Here is an 18,807-nt window from a genome sequence, read left to right as displayed (position 1 = left end):
CTCCTCTTCCTCTTCCTCCCGCTCCTCCTCTGTCCTATCTCCACCTCCCTCTCCTCCTCCCCCCTAACCCCGCCTTCTTCACTGCTCTTTCTCCTCCCGCTCCTCCTCTTCCATCCCCCCTCCTCCTCCTCCCCTGTCTTATCCCCACCTCCTGCTCCTCTTCCATCCCGCCCCTTCCATCCCTCCTCCATTTCCTCCTCCCCCCTAACCCCGCCTCCTCCTCCCCCTCCATCCCTGCCCTTCCCTCCCTCCTCCTCCTCCCCCAGCAGCAGCCACACCCTCGGTGCCCCGTTCCCGCAGCCCTCGCAGCCCGCGGCAGCAGCGGCCATGGAGCCGGGCCAGGTCGGCATGGGCAGCGCGGGGCTCTCGGCTGCTCCCAGCCGCTGCGGGCGGGGGGAACCCGGCCCGGGCCAAAGGAGAGGCAAACTGGGCAAACTGGGGGCAGATCACAAAGCTAAGGATGCAGCAGAAAATGGAGCTGAAAGAGTTAGTTTAATATTCACTCCAAACGAGGAAAAACTGGAAATTCCAAAGTTTAGGGAAGCCGAGAAAAAAGAATTAAACAAGATAGGAAATGAACAAGATAAATCAGAGTAATAGAAACTTCTACATGGAAGACAATTACTTAATAAAATGTGCTTACTAGGAAAAGATTAGAAGACGTGCATCAGAAACCCCACTGGCGTACTCAAGCTTTGTGTGATCATTTTTTAAGGAATTTTGGGTGCACTGGGATTTTTGGTGTAGCAAAGCAAGTCACTGAAAGATGCTTAATTTGCCAAAGGATAAATAAAAAGGTGATGAGAAAAACAACATTAGGAGGTCATGAGTTAGCTCGTCGACCATTTCAAAATATCCAAGCAGAAGTTTAGATTTGTTAGCTTCTGGATTTATTTTTAAAAACCCCATTTAATCTAGAAGAAAGAGAAGATGCCATATGTTAGACAGGAGATTTTAGGAGAATAAAAATCTTTGAAGTATCAGAAACACCCGAGGAAAAAACCAAGAAAATAAAAAGGGGAAATGAAAGGGAGGGGAACAAGAGGAAAAGTCAGAAAGAGAGTGGGATCCTCTGCAGCTCTTGCCCCCTCCGTTGGCGGCCGAGGCGCCTGTCCCGGGTCCCGGCTCGCTGCCCGCCTCAGCTCCGCCTGCCCCGGTTTCCATCCCAGGTGCGGGCTCACTGCCCAGGGCAGCTCCACCTGCCCCGGCGCTGGCGGTGAATTTGTGTGCCCTGGCCCCACTGCCCGGCCCGCGGCCGCTCTGCCGGCCATGCTGGGCAAGATGGGGTTGCTCTGTCCTGCCGCGTGGGCCGAGGTCACCGCGCCGACCGCACCGAGGGCGGGTCCCAGCCATCCCATCCCCGGCTGCCCTGCCCGTGCCAGCTGCGCTGGGCAGCGCCGCTGCTGCTGCCGGGGTCTCCCACCTGCCTTTTCTCTGCCGGGAGCTGCCGGATCAGCCGCCAGAAGCCATGTGGGGGCTGCCCACGCTCCGGCTCGGCCTCCACGGGAAGATCCCCCTCTGGCGATTCTGGCAGCAGACCCTGCCCACACTCCCACCGAGCCTCGGCGGGATATCCTCCCCTGACCCCTCCTGCTCTGAGTTACGTCCCCTTGGTAACCACAGCTCCTGCTGTTCAGGGAAACGCCCTCTCTCTACAGGAAGCACCTTATCGAAACACTAGGAGCTCAGTTAAAAGGCAGCCCTCTCCAAATTCTTTCTCAAAACACGGGAGAAAGGCTACGGAAGGTAAAAAAGTGAAAGAGTTAGATGAAGGGATTGCTCTATTGCCGTGAAGAGAGGTTCCCATGGCAGGGATGCGCTGCCCCGCCCCGCGGGAGCCACCGGCGCCCCTGCCGGCCGTGCCCGGAACTGCACCCAAGGGGAAAGCGCCGCGGCCGAAAGGCCGGGACCGGCTCCGGGCTCTGTTTGTTGGCACTGCCGGAGCTGTTTATACACACTACTATTATTATATTATACACACTAGGAAAGAACCGTTATTCCTAATCCCATATCTTTGCCTGAGAGCCCCTTGATTTCACTATCCTAAAAATTAAGAGGGAGGGGGTTTGCATTCTCCATTCCAAGAGAGGCTTTTTCTGCCTTCCCAAGCAGACGCCTGTCTTGTAAAGCAAGACAAGCACCCACAGGCACTGAGGGGGGCTGCAGGAGGGGCAGAAGAAGGCCCTGCAGCACTTGGGCACAAAGGCCCAGCAGGTGAATGCAAGAAGGGAGCAGCAAAAGGCCAAGCTGAAGGCAAAGGCCAGGGCAGTGCTCCTACAGCCCCTGAGGGATCAGCCCCAGGGCCCAAGGGGGCCCCAGCACCCAGGGCACGGCTCGGCCACAAGCACCCGGCAGAGGCATTGCCCTCCTCGGCAGGGCACAGCCCACCCAAACAGCCCCTGGCAAGGAATCAGGGCTCCAGCTGCAGGGCACAAGGACACTGCAAGCAGAGACAGCAGCACCCTCAGGACCAGCAAGTCCAGCCCGTGATGGACATGGATTGGCAGGGCTGTCACAGCTCCCATCACACCAGGGACCCTCCACACTGGAGCCCTTGAGAACATTCAGGTGGGTCTGCATTGAGAGGAGGCATTTCCTGATGGACACAGGGGCCTCTCAATCTGCTCTGAATCTTAGACCTAAAGGGGAAAATAGTACGGGAATATTTTAATTTTTAAGGGAATGAGTGGGAAAGATGAGCAGGTATGATTTGTTCAACCACTATTAGAAGCTGTGGGGGATAGGTTTGAAATAAATTTCTTTTTCTTCTTCCTGTGATTGTAATTAACTAGGAAGGAGTTTGAGAGCTGGATTTTAATACTGTAAAAAGGGATACAGAGGCTAGTTCTGTTGTACCTCTGTGTCAAAAGTCTGACAAGGCCTATGCTGAAGTGAACCCAGAAGTGTGGGCAGCCCCAGGGAAATACAGAAAATTAGATATGGAGCCTCTACAAATTAAAGCAACCAGGACAAGCAATACCCTGTTCCAAGAGAGGGAAGGAAGGGCTCACAGCCTGGTATTGAGTCCCTGTTAAAGGCAGGGCTTTTGGAGCCAAGGATGTCTCCCTACAACACTCCTATCTTGCCAGTCAACAAACTGGAGGGATGGACACAAGGAGGAAACACAGAATTTTCAAGTGTTAAAATGAAGATTAACTGAGGCGAGTGGCCTGGGCCTTCCAGACAGGGAAAAAGAATTTGAATTATAGGTGGACGTTAAACAGGGTCTTGCCAAAGGAATTCTTGTGCTAAAATGTTTAACCCAGTGGCCAGAGAGCAGCCTCATTGTCTGCAGAATTGTGCAGCCACAGCTTCCGTGGGAGTAGAGGCTGAAAACTGATGACAACAGGAGGATCTCCTAGAGTTCAAGTCTGGCATCAAGTTAAAGCTTTGACAACCAAAAGAGCCTCTCAATGGATGAGCAGGGCTCGGTGATTACAGTATGAAACTTGTTCAGTGGCACAGGAGGATTCAGAACTGAGGACAGGGCAAGGGTTTAACCCAGCCTCCTGTTTGAACAGCCTGGAGAGGGGCTGGCAAGGAACCCAGGACCGCACTCAAGGGACAGAGCTCCCGAGCCAGGCTGGGAGAGATTGATGGGACATTCCCTGGCCTGAGGGAGACAATGTGTTTGTGGATGGCTCTGAGAGGGCAGCAGGAGGGAAAAGAGCTACAAGACAGGCTGTTATTAAGGAGGGGGAATCAGACAAAGCGCAGGTCACCGGCCCATGCTCAGCTCAACCCGCGGAGCTGTGGGTGCTTGTAAGAGCCTGGCACTGAAATGCCCTGAGCAGGAAGGCTTCAAAATCTTCTGCTGACACCATGGCACCTAACAGGGGGGCAAAAGCAATTCTGACTGCTTCAGCAATCACTGGATCACTTATTAACCTATTGCTAAAAGAAATAATTCAAAGATAATGGATTGTGGGAGCAATAGATTCAGATGGGGAACTCATTTTACAGGAAAGACCCTTCAGGGGGTTATGGCAGCTTTAGGAATACAATGGGACCTCCATAACCCCTGGCAAGCCCAGAGCTCGGGTTGGGTAGAAAGAATGAATGGGGAAATAAAGAAACACCTTTGGAAGCCGGAGATGGAAACCAAGATGCCATGGGTACAGCTTTTGCCATTGGCCTTGGCAAGAAAAAGAGCCAGACCCAAGGCAGATATTCAATTATCTCCCTTGGAATTCATGTCTGGAATTCCTTACCTGGGCAATTCTCCACCTAGTGCAGGGTGGAAATAAGGGATGTAAATGTAAGGCAGGCTGTAGCCAGGATCCTGTCTCCTGTGGAATCTCTCCCCCAGGAAGCTGGGCTGGCACAGAGCCTGCCCTGGGACTTTGCTGTTGCCAACACCCAGCCAGGCCATCGGCTCCTGCCTAAGGAGTGCAAAGCAGCACCACTGGTGGCCAAGGGGCCCACGCCAAGTGTCCCTGAGGCCAGAAACAGCCGCCAGCACAGCTGAGCACGGGGGGACCCCTCAGCCTGGCCTCAGGGGCTCTGAAGCCCCGGAGATTTGCACTTCCCGCCTGCAGCAGGACCATGGGAGCCGCCCCTGAGCCTGCCCTGAAGGCAACGCAGCAGCAGCCAGGGCTCCACAGCGGGCCAAGCCCCTGGGCCTGCCCACAGATCCTCTGCTCAAACCCTCGGGAATCCTGGCCACCCTCCCCTGGCACCTCCAGCCACTGCGGCCAAGCCTCGCTGCCGCTGCTGCAGCTCCAGCGCTGGCTGGGCCTGCACTGCCACAGCTGCTGGGGAGCACCGCGGCACAATTCCACCCTGGGGCTCACTCACACCCACACTCTGGGCTGCCTGCGACTGCACTGCTGCAAAATGTACCCATCCTGCTTCTTTTAAATCTTATTTCTCTGCTCTGAAAGGTTTCTCTACTCAAAGGTTTGCCTTTGGGAAAGAAATTTTAAAGGTTTTATTTAAGGGGTTCCCAGTCTGTTTGGATGTTAAACTCATCTCCACCACTCAATGGAGATGAGTTTAACATCCGAACAGACTGGGAATAGCCCAAAAGACACCCACAGAGATAAGGACCAGCAACAAAACATCAACGCCCCGCAGCAAACAGCAACCAACAGCTACCCCAGACACTGCCCCCGCACAGCTGGAGACACCTGGTCTGGAAAAGGCTGAGAAGGAAATCCAGGAGTGTGGACCGAATTCACAGCAGAGGGGAAGAAATCCGAGTCTAATAGGAAACCAAACACTGAAAACTTACACGACTTGGAAGCAATGAAGATTAAAGCAGTGGATTTAGATTGGTTCAGACTAGGTAAAGTTTAGGAAAAATCGAGTAAAACTGACATGTCATGGAAGGATGTTTTCTGCACAGCCGGGCTATGTGTGGATGAAAGTATTTCTGTTGCCCATCCTGGCCAGAACCAAGCAATGCCTTGACTCTCTCACACTAAAGAGATTCTTGGAGAGTTTTTGTTTTCCCTACAGTTTCAGTGATAAGATTACAACATGAGAAACATTTTTTATAATAATCCTACTTTATATTGTCAGGTAGGTTTGGGACAGAAGGGTGAGAATCAATTTTTGGTCTGGGTTTTTCCATGTTCGCCTTTATGTTGCATTTTGCAAAATTGAAGAGCTTTAACGGTGATACTTTTAACTCTTAAATAGTTAATACATTTTTTAAAAAAAAGCAGATTCCGGGGGGCCACATGTGACTCACCAGATGGCAGCCCTGGATGAGAAGCTTTGGTTCTAGTCAGCCAGGAGAGGAGCTTTAGGAATGCAAATGAACCCTGCTGGGCAAAGCCTGGCCAATGTACCTGGGTCTCTTGCCTGGGGCAGGAATTGGGCTGGTTCCCCCTGCCCCTCACCCCGAGCTCTGCCTGCTTGCACTGATGGAATTTGCACAGCTCAAGGCAGAGCCCGGGGTGAGGATATCTGACCCTGCAACAGAAACGGGTGAAGCTGCACAGGGAAACAGCAAATGGAGAATGTTGGGAAAACTTCACTATAAATAAATGGGGGGGAATCATCCCTCTGCCCACTCCAACGTGTGCTGTCACTGTCTATGTTATATGGGGTGGATTAGAGCACTGAGATGTTCTTGCTCCCACAAGTTCCGGGAAATCAGTTGGGAATCCAAGTATTTGATGATTTAATTAGAGACAAATGGTCAATTGATGCAGCCCTGGCTGGAGAGAGCGGCCAAAGATGGGGAGAAGATGAACGGCCAGCAGAACAAATCCTACAACACCATGGACCAGCCCCTGGGAACCCAAACCAGTTCATATCAGGAGCCACAGAACCCATTTCTCATTTCAATGGCACCATTAGATTACAAGCTGCCCTCGGAATAACCAACCAGACAGCTCCAGCTCCTGACCTTCCTGCTGAGCAATCCACTGAAATGAGGAACACAACATTTCACCATGGGATGGGATCAGATCATCTGTTAGCAGAGAAAAGAGGAGTTTGTGGAAAATCAAATGACTCCAACTGGTCTTGGCAAATAGATGACAAAGCCAAAGTGGTGAAACAGATAACAAAGGAAACAAAAAAGCAGCTCATGTACCAGTCCAAACGTGGAAAGGATGGGAATGGGACACGGTTTTGTGGTTCCCTGGCAGACCATGGGTTAAACGAATGCTGCTTCTGCTCTGATGTGCTACAGCACCTCTCACCTTTTTACCATGCTCCACACCTTGAGAGTGCGGCTCATTCAGCAGCTGAGCGAGGGGCCAGGGACTTGTAGATAAGGAAGTAAGGGGCAAAACCACCAGCTTCAATAAATGTTATTAATTATCATGGACTGCTGCTCACAGAAAGTCCCGCTAAATTCCTGAACGTCGAGAACAAAAAAGACTTAACAGAGCCGTGAATATCGGCTGTTCTACAAAAGTGGGGGTGCACATTAACGAGGACGTGCAGTTGGCAGATCGGGAGGTCTGAACCTTCCAAGTACCTCAGCCAGTGCGCAAAGGGAGAGGGAGATGAGCCGGGAAAATGAGGATAAAAAGGAGGCTGCGAACTACAAAAATGGCAGCGAGCGCACGGCAAATGCGCCACGGCCTCTCCCTCTGCTCAGCAATAAAGTCACTTGTACAGGACTCCTCTGTCTCCTCGGGGCACGGAAACCTCCGGCCACGTGAATTTCCCCGCACAGCCGCGGGCACGGGGCAGCCGCCCCTGTGCCAGCCACAGGAACCGGGCCGAGCCAGCGCTGCTCCGGCAGCGGCTCCTGCCGAGGCAGCGGCCGCAAGGAGACCGCGGGCAGCCGCTCCCGCAGCGCCCTCACGGCAGCGGCACCACGGGCCGGACACGGCACAAGGAACCCGCCTGAGCCCCCTGCCGCCCCCGAGGCCCGCAGCGAGCCCCGAGCCCCCGCACAACCCAGCGCGGCTCCCACCTGCGCTGCGGCCGCCTCCCAGCTCCGCCGCCGCCTCACCGGTGGCTCCCGGTCACTCCCAGTATGGTCCAAATCACTCCCGGTAGGATCCCAGTTGCCCCCGACACGGTCCCAGCGGCTCCCAGTCATGCCCTGTATGGTTCCTTTCACTCTCAGTCCCTCTCAGGAAGAGCCCAGTGTGGCCCCAGGCACTTCCAGGATGAGCCCGGTCACACCTTACCCGATGCCATTTGCCCCCGCGGTGGTCCCAGTTGCTCCCAGTATAAGTCCAGTCACCTCCAGTTTGATCCCAGTTACTCCCAGACACTCCCAGTACTATGCCAGTCACTCCAAGTGTCACCCCATCAGTCCCAGTATGATCCCAGTATGACCCCAGCATGGGGCAGCTGCTGCCAGTATGATCCCAGTTGCTCCCTGCATTATTCCAGTTTCTCTTCTTCACCCCTACTACAGATCTGATCACTCCCAGTATGATTCCAGTCAGTCCCAGGATGATCCAAACCATTCCCAGTCCAATCTCAATTGTCCCCTGCATGTTCCCAGTAGCCCTCAGTGTGGTCCCAGTATATCCCAGTATGATCTCTGCTGCCTCAGTTCTGCTCCCAGTGGGTTCTTTTCCCAGTCTGTCCCAGTCTCTCTCCAGCAGCTGCTGCCCACCCCCCCCTCCCAACCCCATTCCCGGGCACTGGGACCCCCCCCTGCACCCCCTTATCCTGCACCAACACCCCCCTGCACCCCCTTTCCCGGGTATCCTCCTCTCCCAGCCCCTGGATCCCCCATTTCCGTGAGCCCAGGGAGCCCCGGGCCCCCATTCCCGGCCAGCCCGGGGCACCTCAGCCCCAGCCTCCCTTTGCTGGGAAACCCGGCCTGGGCACGGGGCTCTGCGGCCGCTCTGGGATTTATGATCCCCCAAAGGAAAGGGAGAGAACAGCAGAGAGAGAGCGAGAGAGAAGGAGATTGGGAATCAGAGATCGGGTCCCAGCGCCCAGCCCTGCTCCGCCGGGGGTGGGACCCGCACCCGCAGCAAAAATTGGCTCCGCTGCTCCCGCTGCTTGCCCGGCTTTGGGCCGAGCCCAGCGGGGTCCGGGCAGAGTTTGAGCGCAGGGCCGGGAGTTCAGCACAGCCCGGCCCGGGGGTCCCGCAGGGCGCGGCCCTGGAGGGTCCCAGACGGATCCCCGAGGGATCCAGAGGGGTGCCAGGAGGGGATCCAGGTGAATTCCCTGGAATTCGCCCTTTCCCCCTCCCCCCGCGCTCCCTCGGGCACTTTCGCTTTCGCGTCTCTGCAGCCGCGATCGGGGACGGCTGCGATGGCCCCAGCGCTGGGGCTGGGGGTGCTCCGGGGGCTCCTGGGGCTCCTGGGGGACCCGGGGGCCGCGACCAAAGGTGAGTGGGACCCCCCGAAACCGGGACCCCCCTGAACCGCAATTCCCGGGCAGCGGGACCCCCTTGATCTTCCATTCCCGGGCAGGGGAACCCTCCTGAACCCCCATTTTGGGTCATGCCACCCCCCCTCACTCCACTTCCCCAGCACCGGGACCCCCCTGTACCCCCTCATCTGGCACCGAGATCCCCTGAACCCCCATTTCTGTTCACCGGGACCCCCCTGAACCGCAATTCCTGGGCACCGGGAACTCCCTAAACCTCCATTCCCGGGTACCGGGACTCCCCTGAACCCCCATTTTCGGTCCTGTGACCCCCTCAGCACCCTTTTTCAGCACCGGGACCCCCCTGAACCCCCATTCCTGAGCACGCGGACCCCCTTGAGCGCCCATTTCTGGGCACAGGGACCCCCCTGTACCCCCTTGCCCAGCATTGGCACCGCCCTGTACCCCCTCATGTGGCCCCAGGACTCCCCTGAATCCCCATTTCTGGTCACCGACGCCCCCGGAACCGCAATTCCCGGCCACCGGGACCCCCTTGAATCCCGAATTCCTGGAAGGAAACTCCCCCCGAACCCGCATTCCCCGGCACGGGAACCCCCTGAACCCCAATTTTTGGGCACTGGGACCCCCCTGCCCCCCCTAATCCGGGCCTAGGATCCCCCCGCACCCCCGTCAGTGCTCTGGGACGCCCTGCACGCCCATTCCCGGCCACCTCGTCCTTCCCAGACCCCAGACCCACCCTTTTCCTCGGCTTTTGGACCCCCAGATCTCCCAAATTTCGGCGTCCCCCCAGCTCTTCATTCCCGGCGCTTCCTGGAAGGGGTTCCAGGGGATCCTGGAGGGTCCCCTGGGGCTCCAGGGGGTCAAGAGACCCCCCTTGAACGTTCATTTTGGGGCACTGGGACCCCCCCTGTACCCCCTTCCTCAGCCCCGATAACCCCTGCACCCCCTTATCTGCAGCCTGGAACCCCCTGAGCCCCCATTCCCGGGCAGGGAAACCGCCCTGAACCCCAATTTCTGGGCACCGGGATCCACTACATCCCCTTACCCGGCACCGGGACCCCCTGAACCTCAATTTTCAGGCACCAGGACCCCTTGAACCCCGGAACTCGGGAATGGAACCCCCCGGAACCCCATTCCTGGGCACCGGGACCCCAGTGCATCCCGTTATCTGGCCCTGGGACCCCCTGCACCCCTTTTCCCAGCACCAGATCCCAGCCAGGCCATTATCTGGCACCGGCACCCCTGAACCCCCATTCCTGGGCACCGGGACCCCACTGCATCCCCTTATACAGCACCAGGACCCCCTAAGCCCCCATTCCACTGCACCAGGACCGCCGTGCACCCCCATATCTGAGACTGGAACCCTCCCAAACCCTCCGTTCTCAGGCACAGGGACCCCCCCCTGCACCCCCTTATCCAGCACGGGGACCCTCCTGCACCCCCTCATGCAGCACCAATGCCCCCCCGCACCCCCTTTCCCGGCCCTCCCCCTCTCAGACACCCCAGCCCCCGCTTTTCCTGGACCCCAGCACCCCCTGGACCCCCACTCCTGCCTTCCACAGCCCCCACCCACCACCTTCCTCAACACCGGGACCCGTGCACCCCCTTTCCTGGGCACAGGGACCCCCTGGACACCCCATTGTTATAAAATTGACTCAAAACGAGTAATTTCCAATCAAAGAATTTATTAATTATTGAAGCAGTTATACTACGTAAGCAAAGGCTCAGCGCTGGGCGACAGGGGAGTCTCCGCTCCACCTACTGCCGCACCAACTAGTTTCTGATTCAGTCCTTTTATCCTCTCCATCCTTCAGGAGTCCATGTTATCTCAGAGTTCTCTGCGCCTGCGCTGGTTGTTGCTAGGGGGTCATCCTTCTGTCTCCTGGTGGTCGGTGATAAAGGCTGCGGAGTCTTCCTCAGCCGCGTCTTCTTCACCCTATGTTTTTATTTGGTGATTTCTCCGTGGAAAATTACCAAAATCTTATGATTAACGCAATATGTGCCCTATCAAGCTTAAGCAAGCAAATGTCCTGCCTTGCAAACTGTGCCCTATCAAGCTTAAGCAAGCAAATATCCTGCCTTGCAGACTGTTTATCTGCCCCTGCCCCTTCCCCAGCTTTTCCCTGGTCGTTATCTCTGTGAGTTATCTGCTTGTACCATTTGTCAGCGGGAAAGGTTTCCCTGCTGGGTGTTTATCTGCCCCTGCCCTTTCCCCAGCCTTTCCCTGGTCGTTATTTCTGTGAGTTATCTGTTTGTACCATTTGCTGGGTGGGACTCTGTGTGGGCTCCTGCAACCCCTTCCCTGGTATCCTTGTGGCTCATATCTCATGAAGTAGTACAGAAATAGTCAGCAGACAACTCTTGTAACACACTGGTCTCTTTTTCGTGACGAACAAAATGTAGTCCCTCATCTCAATCCCCCCTTTGTTTTGATACTCAATTTTGTTCGTCAAAACGCTCTAATTCCCGTTTGCTGAGCTCCAGAGATTCTTCTGGATCATCCATCTTCAAGGTTTCGTATTTTGCTCGTGTGAGCATAAGGTGAGCAGCTTCTAATCTGCCTTTTACCATGCTAATCAATTTATTAAAAATACAAGGGCCAAACGTGAGTCCCAATAGTAAGAGAAGTAGTGGACCCGCTACCGTTGATAATAAAGTTGTAAGCCAAGGAGAATAGTTAAACCAAGATTCATAGCAGCTTTGGTGTTTTTCCCTTTCTCTTTGTCTTCTTTCTAGCCCCTCCCTTAGTTTTGCCATTGAGTCCCGTATAATTCCGCTCTTGTTTACATATGTGCAGCATTCTTCTCTTAAAGCAGCACATAGTCCTCCTTGTTGCAGGAATAATAGATTTAACCCCCTTCGATTTTGTAAGGCTACCTCTGCTAGGGAATCTAATGATTCTGTGAGGTCTTTGATGGAGGTTTCGATCCTCCTGAGGTCTTCATCTACAGAGGCTCTTAGTTCTTGGAATCCTCGGTGTTGCTGTATGAGTGAGGCTATTCCTGTTCCTGTCCCAGCTGCAGCTATTCCTAGTAACATTGCTACAGTGAAGGTTGTGAATATTTCCCGTTTCACTATGTGGGGTCCTATATTTTGATATTGTTCATAAACGTACTCTACGGGGTGGTAAAGGACTCTGGGTACTATCAATACTTGAATACAAAAGTCACTGGATTCATTAAATCGGTCTATATTTATACATGGGGTGACTCCGAGAGTGTTACAGACCCATTTAGTATTTGCTGCTGGCAGTATCCAGCTGGCAGGTTTCTTAGGGTCACTCAAATTCCCCATAACCTGACATAGATGTCGTTTTTCCACTGGTACTCGTCCTATACATCTTCCTCTCCCCGTTACCCTTGCCAAGGTTATCCCTCTCGATTCTTCTCCTTCTTTTTTCCATAGGCACCTAGCTGGGTTGGTCCCATTTACTCGTCTGCTTTTTGCTGTTACCCCTATGGCTTCATAGAACGGGGGGTTTACGGTGTAACACAGCCAACATTCCTCAGTTAGATTTGGATGGGTCTCATTCAGGACTAGGAAAGTGGCCTGTAATATTTTCCACAAGTCCCCTTCTCCCGGGTTTTCAGGTCCTTGGGTCGAATCAGTAAAGTTTTGCTTATACATTTCTGGAAGACTAGTGGTTGGGGCTGTTTCTGATTCATTTCCATTATTTTCTCCTAGCATTAGTTCTTCAGCTATCGCCTGGTTTGGTCCAATTGGTTCGGGGTCGTGTGGCACGGTTGTCTTTTGGATTATAAAGTGCCCCCCTCTGTCTGTCCCTGGTTCCCATAATCGGGCTCCCCACATTTTCCCTAATAACCAGACTTGGTCATGTGGTTTTGTCACATTAATGTAAATCATATTGCATGTTCCATCTAACCCTCCTTCTTTCTGGGTATATGTGGAAGTGGGCTGTGTACACCCGTATGGACCCCATCCAGTTCTGATAAACCCGTCCTCGTTCCCCCCAAAGGAGCTTACTGATACACAGTCCCAATAAGCACAGTAAAAGTGTCCTGGATAGTTACAATACCCTTTTCCCGGGTTTGAGCTTGGACAAAAATAACATCCAAACTGATTTAAACATGGATTTACAGGTATTAAATCACACAAAGTACATAAAAAGCTGGGTGCGCCAGACGTGATTTTGGTCTGGATAACATACTGGTCTACCCATCTAATCAGTGACCATTTGAAGGGTTGATGTGAATACCCTTCTGCCCCTGAACTTGTTATGATGCACCAGAAAAGAATTAAGGCTTGTAATTTGGGGCTGTCATTGTCGGAGCTCAGGTTGAATTTTACCTTTGGTTTCCCCAGTGGTGGGTTACCAATCCTGGGGCAGGACGGCCAACATTTCCTGGACATCCCATATGGGGGTCGAGGCTTCCGACGGACTCCACTGGTTATTACCTCTCTGCCTCGCCCGACGACTCGGTTGCTGCGAGCCTCGGGGTTTACCATCTTCTCGGCAGCAGGGGTATTCTTCAGGAGCCGGATAAACCTCCCGTTTCCACTTTTTAGCACTGGCGGCCCAGTTATTAGCTTTTATTAATGAGAGGTCACGCCGCAAATTGGGGGCTTTCTTCTGACACACCACTTCCAGGATATCCAGGAGAAAGGGGATCGGTTCGTTAGGGTGGTAGCAGAACCGATCAGGATTTACCCCTTTGGAAAAGGTTTCCCACCACTCGTCAGATCCAAGCTTTACCTCCCCCATAGCAACTCTGCTACTAAGAATGATAGAAGTTAGTCTCCTCTCTTTCTCATAGCACGGCGTACAAATTCCCCTAGGTGTTCTACCACTCCGACAATGAGACCACCAAGGTTCGTGACACAATTTACAGGAAAACCATACAAGGGGGTGACAGTCACAATCTAACCAGTTACACTTTAACCTAATATCTTTGTTTTGTGCTTTTTCCCCCTCCCATGTGTGCCCTTTATGTTCTAATCTCGGGGACTTAAAGTAGGGCTTTCTCAACTCGTCCTCTAAGAGTTTGCAATATCCAAGAGCGTCCCGATTCCCTATTAGCTGGGTTTGGAGATAATGGTTATCTCCAACCCAGATTATTATCCAAATCATTTATCAGTTTGTTTCAGCTTTAATTTGGTTTCTCCCGGGAGACTGCAAACCTCCCAGCTGTGAGGGGGTTTTACCGGTCCTTTTATGCGACTAGCATGAGTCCATCCTTTTTCAGCGGTTTGTATGGCTGCTTCTGTGGTGAGGAGTACTTGGAACGGTCCTTCCCACCTTGGAGTCAAGGGGTTTTCTTTCCAGCTTTTCACGAGCACCCAATCTCCTGGCTGTACCTGGTGTAAGATAAAATCTAAAGGAGGCCGTTGTGCTAACATACCTTTTTCCCATAATGCCTTTCTGTACTTTGTCAATTCCACCAAATATTTTTGCGTACATGTGTCATTAATGACAGGATGTTCGTTAGGATTTTCTAGGTTATACGGCATCCCATACATCATTTCAAAGGGTGATACCCCTAAATCAGCTCTAGGTCTTGTTCTTATATTTAGCAACGCTAGAGGAATACATTTAACCCCGGTCAAATTGGTTTCTGCTACCAGTTTGGTCAATTGCTTTTTTATTTCCCCATTCATTCGTTCAACTCGTCCAGAGCTCTGGGGATGCCAGGGGGCATGTTGTTCCCACCGTATGCCCAGAGCTGTTGCTAAGTTTTGGGTAACTTGGGAAATAAAATGCGGCCCTCTATCTGAGTCAATGACTTCTGGGACCCCGTATCTCGGGATTATCTCTTCCATCAATATTTTCGTAACTACTTTGGCTGTTTCTCTTACGCTTGGGAAGGCTTCCACAAAATGTGTTAGGTGGTCCACCAAGACCAATAAATATTTGGTTCTCCCTACTTTGGGGAGCTCGGTGAAATCTATCTGGATGTGGGAGAAAGGCCTTTTCGCTAGCGGTCGGCCTCCCTCCGGTAATTTTCTCAAATTTTTTCTATTTACTTGTAAGCAAATTAGGCATCCTCTGGTTACTTGTTTGGCAATGTCCCAGATTCCCACACTCACATACTTTGCAGCAAAATAATCTACCAGTCCCTGTGATCCCCAATGTGTTTTTTGATGTATCTTAGTCAGTAATCTATGTGCCAATGCTCTAGGTATTATTTCTCTGCCATCTGCTAATTTCCATGCTCCTTGTGCATCCCTTTTAGCTCCTAGTTTTTGTATTTTATTCTCTTCCTCTTTATTAAACTTGATGTCGGGGTCAGGTTCTGGCGTTTGGGAGTGTTCTATGTTTTCCTGCAAAGTGAGAAGTCTCAGGGCAGCCCGTTTAGCCTCCTGGTCAGCTGCATTATTTCCCCTACTTCTCAAATCCAGTCCTTTCTGGTGACCTTTCAGGTGAACTATAGCTATTTTTCGGGGTTTTCGTAGGGCACTGAGCACGTCTAATATTAATTTACGGTGAACTAAATCTTTCCCTTGTGAATTTATTAGTCCTCTTTCCTCCCATATTTTGCCAAATGTATGGACTACCCCATAGCTATATTTCGAGTCCGTAAAAATAGTCCCATCTTTTCCTGTTAACCATTCCAGGGCTCGTAGTACAGCATATAGTTCACATGCTTGGGCGGACCAGGATCCACTAAGGGGTCCCGATTCTATCACTTCCAGGTTGGGTCCCCTTATGATAGCATATCCTGATTTTCTCCCTCCCTCAACTACTCTGGAGGATCCATCCACAAACAGTCTTCCTCCTTTTTCCAATTCTTCTTCTTCCAAATCTGGTCTGATTTTTGTCTGTTCTTCTATAGTCACTATACAATCATGTGTTAGTGCTTCTTCTGGTCCTCCATATAAGAAGGAAGCTGGATTTTGGATATTAGTAGTTTCTAGAGTTAAATTTGGAGCCTCAATTAATATTCCTTCATATTTTAGAAGCCTTGCGTCTGAGATCCATTTTTCAGCCTTTTGCTGTAAGACTCCCCGTATGTTATGGGGGGACAGCACTTTCAGACTGCTATTAAATGTAATTTTCCGGGCTTCTTCTACCAAAAGAGCACATCCTACAATTGCTTGTAAGCATGTAGGCCATCCTCTGCTTACTGGGTCCAAGATCTTTGGTAGATAAGCCACCGGTTTCCTTTTCTCTGCCCATTCTTGAGTAAGGACCCCATATGCGACCCCCTTGTCTACGTTTATGAACAAAAAGAAGGGTCTATTAGTATTAGGTAAACTTAATACCGGGGCATGGATTAGGCTCTCTTTAAGCTCTTGCAGCCTTTCGGTGTCCTCCTGATCCCATTTTAGGAGTCCCTCTTGAGTAAGTTTCTGATACAAGAAAGTCGCCTTACTACTGTAGTTTTCAATCCATTGTCGACAATAACCAGTTAGTCCAAGTATTTGCCTGATTTGTCTCTTATTTCTTGGAATTGGTAATGCTAAAATCGCCTGTATTCGTTCGGGGTCTATTCTCTTCTCTCCTTTCTTTAGATAATGGCCTAGGTATTTTACTTCTTCTTCGACAAATTGTAGTTTTGCCTTGGAGACTTTCAATCCCTTTAATCCTAAACAGTTCAATAACTTAATACTTTCTTTCCGTACATTCTCTTCCTGCTGCCCCGCCAGGAGTAGATCATCTACGTATTGGATTAATGTAACCCCTGGCCCCACTTGGTAATCCTGTAAAATTTGCTCTAAAGCCTGCCCGAAGAGATTAGGGGACTCAGTGAATCCTTGAGGGAATACCGTCCATCTTAATTGTTGTCTCCTTCCCGTATTGGGGTCTCCCCATTCAAATGCAAAATAATCCCGGCTTTCTTTAGCCAAAGGGCATGCCCAAAAGGCATCTTTGAGATCTATAACACTGTACCATAAATTCTCAGGCCCCAGTTTAGTCAAGAGGGTATAAGGATTTGCCACCACCGGGAACCGGGCTACAGTTCGCTTGTTTATTTCCCTTAAATCATGCACCAATCGATAGGTGCCGTTTGGCTTTTTAACTGGTAGGATGGGAGTATTGAACAGAGACATACAGGGTTCTAACAATCCATTATTCAACAACCTTTCTATTTCTGGTTTTAATCCTCGTCTCCCTTCTGGGGATAATGGGTATTGCTTAATTTGGACGGGGACATCCGGATTTTTGATAGTTACCGAAAATGGAGTGATTTTTAGCTGTCCCACGCTCTCAGGCGTGTACCAGACTTCGGGGTTAATTTGCTTTTCATCTTCTACCCTTAAAGGGCATAATTTAATTTTTAATTCCTTATTATCTACACCTATACTAATCCCTAATTCTATAATCATGTCTCGCCCGAGCAGATTATAATCTGACTCGGGTACCAATAATAGATTTCCCATCCCTATTTTGGATCCTGATTCTATAGTCACATTTTTTATGATTTGTACTTCAAAAGGTTCCCCTTTTGCCCCTATGACAGTGGCAGTTTCTTTAGAGATGGTACATCCTTTTGGTAGGTTCTGTACCGTGGATCTTTCTGCCCCTGTATCTACCAAGAATTCAATTTCTTGGTTGAGGGGACCCACTTTAAGTTTTATCAAGGGCTCTTTATGATTTTTCCGGGTCCCCACCAAATAGAGCCCCTGACCCCCCTAGTCCATTTGGAACTGCTTCTCGTCTCTGATTCGGACTCTACATTCTCGCTTAAAATGCCCTTTTTTTCCGCAATAAAAACACACCTTCACCCCTTCTGACTCCCCTATACTTTTCTCTTTTTGTTCACTCAAACCTCCCTTTCGCCCTTCTCTTTGGTACCTCCCCCCACCTGTTGCTGCGACCATCAACCTTACTTGTCTGCGGTCTCTTTCGTCGTCCCTACGGACATATACTTTCTGTGCCTCCCTAAGCAGTTCATCCAGCCCCCTGTCCTGCCAGTCCTCTAATTTCTGGATTTTCTTCTTTATGTTGTCCCACGATTTTAAAACGAAATGGACTTTCAGCATTGACTGTGAAGTTTGGCTATCGGGGTCCATTCCGGAGTACAATTGTAAGTTCCGCCGTAATCTCTCGAGCCATTCCGTAGGCGACTCGTCTTTCTTTTGCCTATTGTTGAATGCCCGATCTATATTTTGCCCCCTCGGGACTGAGTCCCTAATCCCCTGAATAATTATGGTCCTTAAATCCTGCATATGTGTTCTATGTGCCGCATTTTGGTGGTCCCAATGGGGGTTCTGTAGGGGCCATTTAGTGTCCGCAGCTGGGCCTTGGACATGCTGCGTGTCCCAAATACGCATTCCTTCCCTTCTTATCATATTCTGTTCTTCAGTAGAGAACAGAATGCCCAAAATGGACTGCATTTCTTCCCAGGTATAGATGTTTGGTCCTAAGAACTGGTCGACCCTCTCGGCTACCCCAAAAGGGTCCTCTAATAAATGTCCCATGTCCTTCTTAAAGTCTCGTACATCTGCCGAACTCAAGGGGACAGTAATAAATCCTATACCCGCCTGTGGTCCACCCATGGGCATCTCCCGTAGAGGGAATAGCCCCGTCTCAACCCTACTGCGGCTCCTTGTAATCGGGCCTTGGTAACCGGTTTGGTTAACCTCCCCTTGGTTACCCTCTTCATCATTGTTCGGTGCAGGTGGTTGTGGAGGTGGTGGGGCATTGGGTGCTGGCGGTGGGACATATGGGGGCGGTGCTATAATTAAGTCGCCCAAATGATTGTCCCTCTTCCCCTTTTTGTCCGGATCCCCTTTCCCTTCTCTTAATTGGAAAACATACACTTCGGGTCTTGCTACCCATATTTTGGCATAATCACTCTCTTCTTACGAGAAGGGCTCTTTAGAATTTACCCATAGGTTCAAGTCCTGTCGAACCCAGTCTTCAGATGATCCAAACATGGGCCAAAAAACTTTTTTTTTTTTTTTTTTTTGGAAATCTCTTTCCCACCCCATACTTCCATACAATAATGTATCATTCTGGCCCTATCCTTAGTCTTGGTCCCCGGGTAATGCTTCCAATTACTAAGCATGAATCCTAGGGGACTGTCCCTTGGAATGGGGGGGAGTTTGACTTGGGTTGGGGTCTTGCTTTTCCCCTGC

General features: G+C 51.3%; 2 protein-coding genes across 2 annotated transcripts in view; one reads left to right on the top strand and one right to left on the bottom strand.

Moving 5' to 3' along the window:
- Positions 1-18,807, top strand: part of LOC143696054 (uncharacterized) — a 569,411-nt gene that overhangs the window by 311,775 nt on the left and 238,829 nt on the right. The window lies entirely within an intron of this gene.
- The window catches only part of LOC143696055 (uncharacterized), a 224,075-nt gene that overhangs the window by 49,173 nt on the left and 156,095 nt on the right, over positions 1-18,807 (bottom strand). The window lies entirely within an intron of this gene.

The sequence above is a fragment of the Agelaius phoeniceus genome, chromosome 28 (assembly GCF_051311805.1).
Source record: "Agelaius phoeniceus isolate bAgePho1 chromosome 28, bAgePho1.hap1, whole genome shotgun sequence".
NCBI classification, from domain to species: domain Eukaryota; kingdom Metazoa; phylum Chordata; class Aves; order Passeriformes; family Icteridae; genus Agelaius; species Agelaius phoeniceus.
Note: the sequence above shows the minus strand (reverse complement) of the source record. Positions and strands in the feature narration are given on the sequence as shown.